The sequence below is a fragment of the Eubalaena glacialis genome, chromosome 6 (genome assembly GCF_028564815.1).
Source record: "Eubalaena glacialis isolate mEubGla1 chromosome 6, mEubGla1.1.hap2.+ XY, whole genome shotgun sequence".
In the NCBI taxonomy this organism is placed as follows: Eukaryota; Metazoa; Chordata; class Mammalia; order Artiodactyla; family Balaenidae; genus Eubalaena; species Eubalaena glacialis.
Genome location: NC_083721.1, coordinates 100,974,714 through 100,982,971, shown reverse-complemented (window position 1 = coordinate 100,982,971; position 8,258 = coordinate 100,974,714).

Below are 8,258 nucleotides of genomic sequence, written 5' to 3'. Positions count from 1 at the left end.
CCTTAGAATGACCTTTGACCTAAGACTATAGAACAGAGAAAAATTCAACTTTACGTCTTGAGCCATACCATTTTTTAATTTATAATATTGTTTTTCATTAGGTTATGTGCTGCAAGGACTAGGGACAGACTTTTAAACACATTCAGTAAATATGTTTTAGGAAATAATTATAACTGAGAATATCATACCATTGTTATGGGCCATATTCTTCATTTCATAAAGGTCTTATTTACTAAAAGACTTTAAAAATTCTATCCTAACATACAACTGTCTCTGAATTCTAGACACCCTTAGTAATTGTGCAATCTTTATTCTGTAGTATCGAATTATATATAAAATATTTTAACACCAATGGAAAGAGAAATAGCACATTTTTGTTGTTGTTAGGAGTCTGTAGAGTTTGGAGAATTCCTAGGTTCCTATGCTTTTGTCCGGTTACCTTCCATGGTGTTTTGACAAGCTCAGTACTTGTTAGCACTATCAACAGAGTATAGAGAGAAATGGGACGACCCTCAGATTCATCAATTTTCTATTTTCCTCTATTGGTCAAACATTTCTAAAGAAATAGGCTAAGATGATGACTTAAATAAGTAGCAGGAATGTACTTACCTTGCACATAAGGGAACCATGTAGAAGAAGCCTGGCATGATACACAGGAATGATGATGAGGGTACAAGTGAGGGGTTGACAGTACACATGGAGAGGAGAAATTTATTCAGGATACATTTAAGGAGCCAAACATGAAAGATTGCTTGGGTATTTGAAGTAGGAAAGAGGGTTAAATTCCAAATTTCTAGCACTGGTTGATGTATAAATAAAAATAACATTTACATAGACCGAGGCCAGAGATGGAAACTCTGAGTTGGATAGTGGGAGAAAGTAAAGATTAATTCATTTAATTTTGGATTTGAGTTTGGTATATGCATGGGATATCTTGATACTTTCCCTTTCTTAAATTATTCTCAATAGCTAGAAATGAAGGAAAAGTCATTGAATACTATTCAATTGACCTTTTGACCTAAGCCCTGACTGACTTTTCCAGGTGGAATGAAAAATATTTCCAGAAAATATGTCAACAAAATAATTGAATGTCTTTCTTAACCACAATTATCATGGCTTCTAGGATCACTACATTCACAAGAAGATGCTAAAATCATTATTAATTTGCCTGCACTTTGAAGGTTATTTCCACATAGGTTGTTGCCAGAAATAAAAGCTTTTTTTATATGAAATGATACAACTCAATTAGAAGAAGACAGGAAATAGAAAGTAGGGTTGTCTTTTTTCTGCATCCACTTCAGCCTTTCTTTTTCATCATATATACAGAAGCACAATGCTTTCCTCTTTCCAAATAATTATGGCTTTGGCTTTCATATATTGAATCTACAGTTAGTAAAAAGGAGTAGCAATAAACTACAATGTGCAGGTTTGAAAATTTCCTCTTAAATATTTCCATTGTTTTGGACCATAATTATAAGTGATAGAACAGAGGCTGTTAACTAAAGATTGTAAGCATTGGTTTTGAACGTAACGTCAAATAATTGGTTGACTTTCGTTTTCTTTTGTTTGTTTGTGTCTGCATGTATGCTCACATGCGTGTGTGTTTGTGTATGTGTGTGAACGTGCATGCTTTTATGTGCCCGTTGTAAGCAATGTGTTTTTCATGACTAGAAAAAAGATTGAAATAATACTTTAAATATAATCTTGAGAGTTTTTATGCTCGCTTATGAAAGTCCCACACTACTGTGTTTCGTAGGAAGCCTCTAGAAACTCTCAACTGGTCCCCACGAGTTAGTGGTGGAGCATCACCTGGCCCAGGGAAGCTCTCCATCAGGTCTCACTCTTGTGAGATCTAGTAGCATCAACATTACTTGTAAGCTTGTTAGAAATGCAGACTCCCTAGCCCCACCCACGAAATATGGAATCAGAAACTGCATTTCAACAAGATTCCCAACTACTATGAATGCACAGTCAATTCTGAGAATTCTGCTCTACGTCAAGGTTCTGTGTGAATTGGAACACTCTGTGTGACAAATGCCATGAGAAACTAAACACTGATGCCTTTGGCATTAATTTTTTGAATACCTGGCCAAATGAGATAAAATAAAGAGGCCTGGAGTCAGAAAGAGCTAATGCATTCTGTTTCACAGTTGAAGCTGAGACATGTGTTCATCCATACACTGCTGCATTCAATCCCAAGCTGCATTTCATGGGTTAGTGGTTTCCTTTTTCATCTGTATAGAGTACATCATGCCATCGTGTGGACCGTACTCACCCTCCAGGTCCCCTGCTCTCCTCTTTACGTCCCTTCACCCTTCTCCCCCTCCTTCTTAGACACAAACACAGAGATAACATAGGCACTGAAAAACATTTCTAGTACCTGTTCTATCATACAGTAGAGCTAAGAGAAGGAATCCCAATTACTTGGGTATATTATATAGGAACACATGTCTCTTTAAGGTATGGGTAAGAGAGGAATATTAAATTGGGCATTTTATTAGAAAACCTATTACACTGTTATTTGTAAATAGCACATTGACAAGAGAAGGAATAAAATATTGGATTAGCTTTATCACTACAAATATACCACTTTGTACTCATGCTTAAATAGCATATATTACGAAAATAATTAAGTATAGCAATATGTCAGATTATTTTGGGTGTGAGTTGTGCTTATTTACAACAGTAAACTCTGTTTACTGCATAGGTAAAGGTTGCCACAATTCACATATTTAGAAGATAAGGGATTCTTCGAACTAAATTTTGTTCTCTATATCATAGCTTGCATCATTTATCCTCAATTATTTTCTCATAAACATACTTTTGGTGATAAATGTAGTAAGGTGAACAGAGTATTTAAAAAGCTGTCAGTAAAAGGAAATTCTTATTAAGGAGAGATCTAGTTTTTGGTTTTGTTTTGTTTTTGAAAAAAGTCATCCTAGAACTCAGAATTGTGAAAATAAACACCCCAGAGGCAATTGTGAAGGAAGGAGAGATAGTAGAAATGATAGGGTGGGTGAGGAACCTGAGTAGAATGAGGAAGCGTGCCCAGAATGAATGAATGAAGCAGAATAAACTTGCGACACATAGCGCATTATTTGATGGTTTTGATCAGTTCTAATATAAGTGTAGTTTGTAGACCAGCTATGTCAGCTCTGGCCACCTCTCAGAAATGTAGAATCTTGGGTCTCATTCTCAAACTTACTAAAAGAGAACCCCAGGGGTGGGATTCAGGAATCTGTGTTTAAGAAACTTTCCAAATGATGCATATTAAATTTTCAGAAGTGTTGCACTAGATTCTAAACACTTCACGGTTATTCACCATTTGTACCCAATACCTAGAAGAGTCCTTGCCCCACAGCAGACAATCAGTGAGTATTTCTTGAAAAAAAGAATACCAGCCAGAGAATGCTATATACTATGTTTGGATCACTGTGGCAAGAAAACCAGACATTCATAGTGAACCAGACATGGAAATTTTACTCTGAACTACCACAGCCATCTATTATATATTCACCTTCCTTGAAGTTTCTTGCACTAATAATTCACTGTACAGGGTGTACATAGAATCTGGAAAAAGGTAATAATATTTGGTTTTACAGATTGATTTTGTGTTTGATGGTATTATGGAGATGCATCCATATTTTCCCATGTTAGGGCCATTCTGTAAACTCTGTATCTGGTATGTATACCTGAGACAGAACTTACAGAGTGTCACTCAGTATAACACTGGGAAAGTAGCGTCTCCACCAGATTGACAATAGTGCTTTCTCTGTCATTCAGCCTAGGCTTCTCCTTCCAGTTCATTCCCTGAATACTCTTATGCATCTTCAAGTGTTGTTCACTATGTCGAGTGACATTTTTATAGCAGTTAACTATCTATGCCAAGAAGCCTAGTAAAGGAAATGACAACAGTGATTAAAAATAATGGTTATAATTAAGTCTTAATTGTCTTAAAGCACAATTTGAGTTACTATTTTTAATCAATGTTTCACATAAAGAAGACATAGTGATTATCCACACCCTGGGAGAAAGGGAGACTGTGAATAATTGAAACACATGACTAATTATTGTCCACTGATGTTGCTACATTCTATACAGCCATGCATTAGATTGTTAGCACTTGAAAACATTGACTATTCTAAATTTTAGTTCTTGACTCTGTCCATTCCTGAGTATAGATGTTAGCCAGAAATGGAATAATTCAAATTTGGTAACAAAGAAGAAATGGTACAAAAGGAAAAGGACAATTCACACAAATTCTATAGCCAGCCTCTAACTAAGGTCAGGGTTCGCTTTTTAAGCATGCATGCATTCATCCATTTCTAAGAATTATGCAATGTTCAACTGTTTTTGGTGCTGTATTCAGAGCTGAGGAGCAAGTAGAATCAAGTACACTTACTTAGAGCATGCATGCTCAACAGGGGGGATAAGGCACCCAAGAGAGCAAAATCTGGTTCTTTAGGAGAAAAAAAAGAAGTTTTACTCTTTTTTAAAGTATAAAGCACAGGTATACATATAATACATAAACAGACATATACGTATTATCTGTGGTATTAAATTTTCATGTGGGATGATTAGAAAAAGCAAATGTCTAAAAAGGCACCATAAGGGGGTGATAACGAAAAAAGAAGGTTGAGAAATGCTGACTTGAAGGAAAGTGAAAACTAGTAGTAGCAGTTGCAACTCCAGAATTTCTATATTGAGGGGAAGGGAACTTCAGAATGATAATCTGGTTGGAAATGGGACAGGATTAGGGGGTGGTTGTAGAAAAGAGGCAACTTTGCTTGAAGTTTTATTCCATTTGCATACTGTGGTAGCCAGAATTCTAAGATGGAATCCCAAGATTCCTGACACCTAGCACACATGGCCGGTGTAGTCCAATCCCCTTGAGTGTAGGCAGGATCTGCGAGTATGATGGATATTAATTTCATGATTCAATTACACGGCAAGGGTGAAGTCATTTTGCAAATGAAATTAAGGTTCCAAATTAGCTGGCTTTGAGTCGATCCAAAGAGGGATTTTGCTCGATGAACTTGCCCTAATTAGGTGAGGTCCTTAAAAGAGGGCGAAGCATCAGAAATATTCTCCTGGTCACCTTGAAGAAAGCAAACAACCATTTTGTGAACTGCCTATAAAAAGAGATGACTTCAGGAGCTGAGGGCTCCAGTCCTATAACAGCAAAAAAAGGAATTCTGCCAACATCCACATAAACTTGGGAGAGAACCATGAGCTTCAGACGAGAATGGCAGCCCTAGGTGACACCTAGACTGCAGTATTTTAAGACCGGAAAGAAGCAGCTAAACTGCACCTGGACTCTTGACCCAAGGAAACTGTGAGAAAATAAGTGGGTGTTTTTAAGCTGCTAAATTTGAAACCATTTGTCACACAGCTGTAGAAAACTAATACACACTACAAGTACACTATTTTTATTTAGATTTGTGTTATTTGATACAGATTTAGAGGGTGATATTAATACTAAAATCTACCTGCCACATCTGTGCTACCACTGACAGCAGAGTAGTTTTATAGAAAAAAACTTGATGAGAAGTGAAGTGCTAAAGTTAATCATCATTTTTAAGTATTGCTTAGGATGAACATTCTTTTTATGGTGATTTCAACTGGATTTTTTAATTGTCAAAATTCACATAGTACTTAAAATTTAAAACTATGTTCCAGTACACACCAATTGATTTGTCTTTTCACCTAAGGTAGGTATTATTAATTACACGTGGGAGTGGGAACTAGTAGCATCTCTACAACCAAGCTGACTAACCCAAGATGAAATGATGCTTCAGTCGTGGATCAAAACTTAGGACATAGTTCTTTCTCAAACACTTTCCCACTCTAGCTCATTCTAGTGATGTTTTATCTATTCGTTTAGAATCTAAACTTCATCTGATTTATTAGAGTGCTTACCAGAAAATTTCACATTAGGAGAAGTGAAGAAGAAAAAAATTTTTCTTGTAAAGGCAGATAAATATGCATGACTGGAATAAATAGATACAGCTATGTTTAGTACTTTCATTTTAATGATAAATGTTAATTCTCTTAAAATGGCTCTAGTTATGATATGCTTTATGTTTCAACTTAAAACTGACACATCCTATAGTAGTGGCTCCTTTACAAGGTAAAAGATTGAGTATTCAATTTTAGATCTGATTATTGATTATTGATTAAGAAGTTCTATGCTGGGGAGATTCTCTGTCACTAAAAGTTACAAAGAAATAAGAAAATATTTCAGCCCTCTGTGATGTAGAAAGAAGCCCCATATTCTGTATACTGAGGGAATCCATATACTTGTCAATATTTAATAAATTTCTTTACCAAACATTAAATTTACTTCTTTTTCTCAAAAATTGTATCTGTGTCCCTACATCCTCAATTCCTAAATCTCACATTATATTTCCCACAGTTTACACTCACTTTTCAAGTCTGAAAAATGCTTCTATTTCTGTGTGAAGTTAACTCTGAAGAACTGAAAAAGATACTTATATAAGCTGAGTGCATGGTACCTTTTAAGCTGTTTATAACTCACACATGGCAGTGTTACTTGTAGCACCTCTAGAAATCTCTTCTGTACAGATGCCTGGGGTATATTGAACTACTACAGTACATACTGTGTCCCTTTGAAAGATTTTCTGAGTCATCCAGGATAAGCAGGTTCTACATTAACAACTATGATAAGTGCCACTGTAGAGGCATTTGAAGGCAAAGAAATCTTGTTCTATCATGTCTCCATAAGGGTCCACAGAATGTTGAACTATAAGACTACAGACTGGAAAATTAGGATAAAAATCTCTGTCATTCTTGGTCTTCAATTCATGAAACTGTATTGTATTTCCCCCTTCAGTTTACCCAAGCAGCTAGTTCCTGGCAAATTCCCAGTCATCATCTCTCCAAGTACTTATGCTTCTTGGGGGGACCTTTTTTGCCTGGCCATCAAATGGTGACTCCCAAACTGTTCTCATGAAATTGACCTTCAATACTTGTAATAGGCTGAATAATTGTTCCCCAAAAATGTCTGTATCCTAATCCTCGGAATCTGTGAATGTTACCTTATATGGCAAACAAACAAACAAAAAAATCTTTGCAGTTGGGATTAAGATAAGAATTTGGAGATGAGAAAATTATCTAGGTGGGCACAATGTAAGCTCAAGGATCCTTATAAGAGATAGTCAGGAAATCACAGAAAAAGGTAATGTGATAACAGAAGCAGAGATTAAAGTGATATAGCCAGGAGCAATGCTAGCAGCCTCTAGAATCTAAGAAGCAAGGAACTATCCATTTTGATTCTAGCCCAGGGAGGCCCATATCAGACAACTTACCTATAAGACTGTAAAAGAACAAATTTGTGTTGTTTTAAACCACTAAGTTCATGGCAATTTGTTACATCAGCAATTGGAAACTAACACAATATTTTTCTTCCTAGACGTGTATTTGAGGAGGGCAAATGTAATAATTTTAAGGGACAGAATTATGAAGCATTTAAATCTCTTGTGAGGCTAAACCTGCCATAAAACAAAGCTCATGAACTTTAAGAAGTAACTCATACAATTTTCCAATGTAATCCTATGTAGTGGCTGCTATTTTAATGTGCATATTCACATATTTAGGCAATAACAGAAAGACATTTGACCTCAGACAATGTGGCTTCAGAACTGATATTCTTAAGTTAACAACTGACCCTATGCTGTCTATATGAAACTATACCTAACTTCATCAAAATCTTCTCCTAAAATCTTAACAGGAATTCTATTAAAAAATCAGTTGAACATTAGTTGAAAGAACTAATGTACAAAATGAATAACGTAATGGAAGCAACACAATTCAGCAAAGAATGTGAAATATGTGTATATGATGCCCTGCAGTCACACAAAGCAAAAAGCTCTGTGCAGAACTTAGCCTTCCATGTGACACACTGATGACTATCTAGGACTGATGTGGCCAGGAGCCAAGTTTCTTCATTCTTTGATTCTGCACTCATTTCTCGTGGACCCTCTACATGCTTCTTCACTCTATGCAGGTCCATTACACAATATTCATTTAACAAATATCGACCGAACACTCCATGTAACAGCGTCAGAAACTCTAATAGTAAATACATATTCTCGAATGTGTTTTTATTACACCTGTGGTAAGGGTTACAAACATCCCCACAAAATATCATCCTTGCATCCAGAGGTGATAATTGCAGAAATTATTTACTGTGCAAAGATAGTCTTAAGAGCTTAGAATTTATCTTTTTACTATGCACA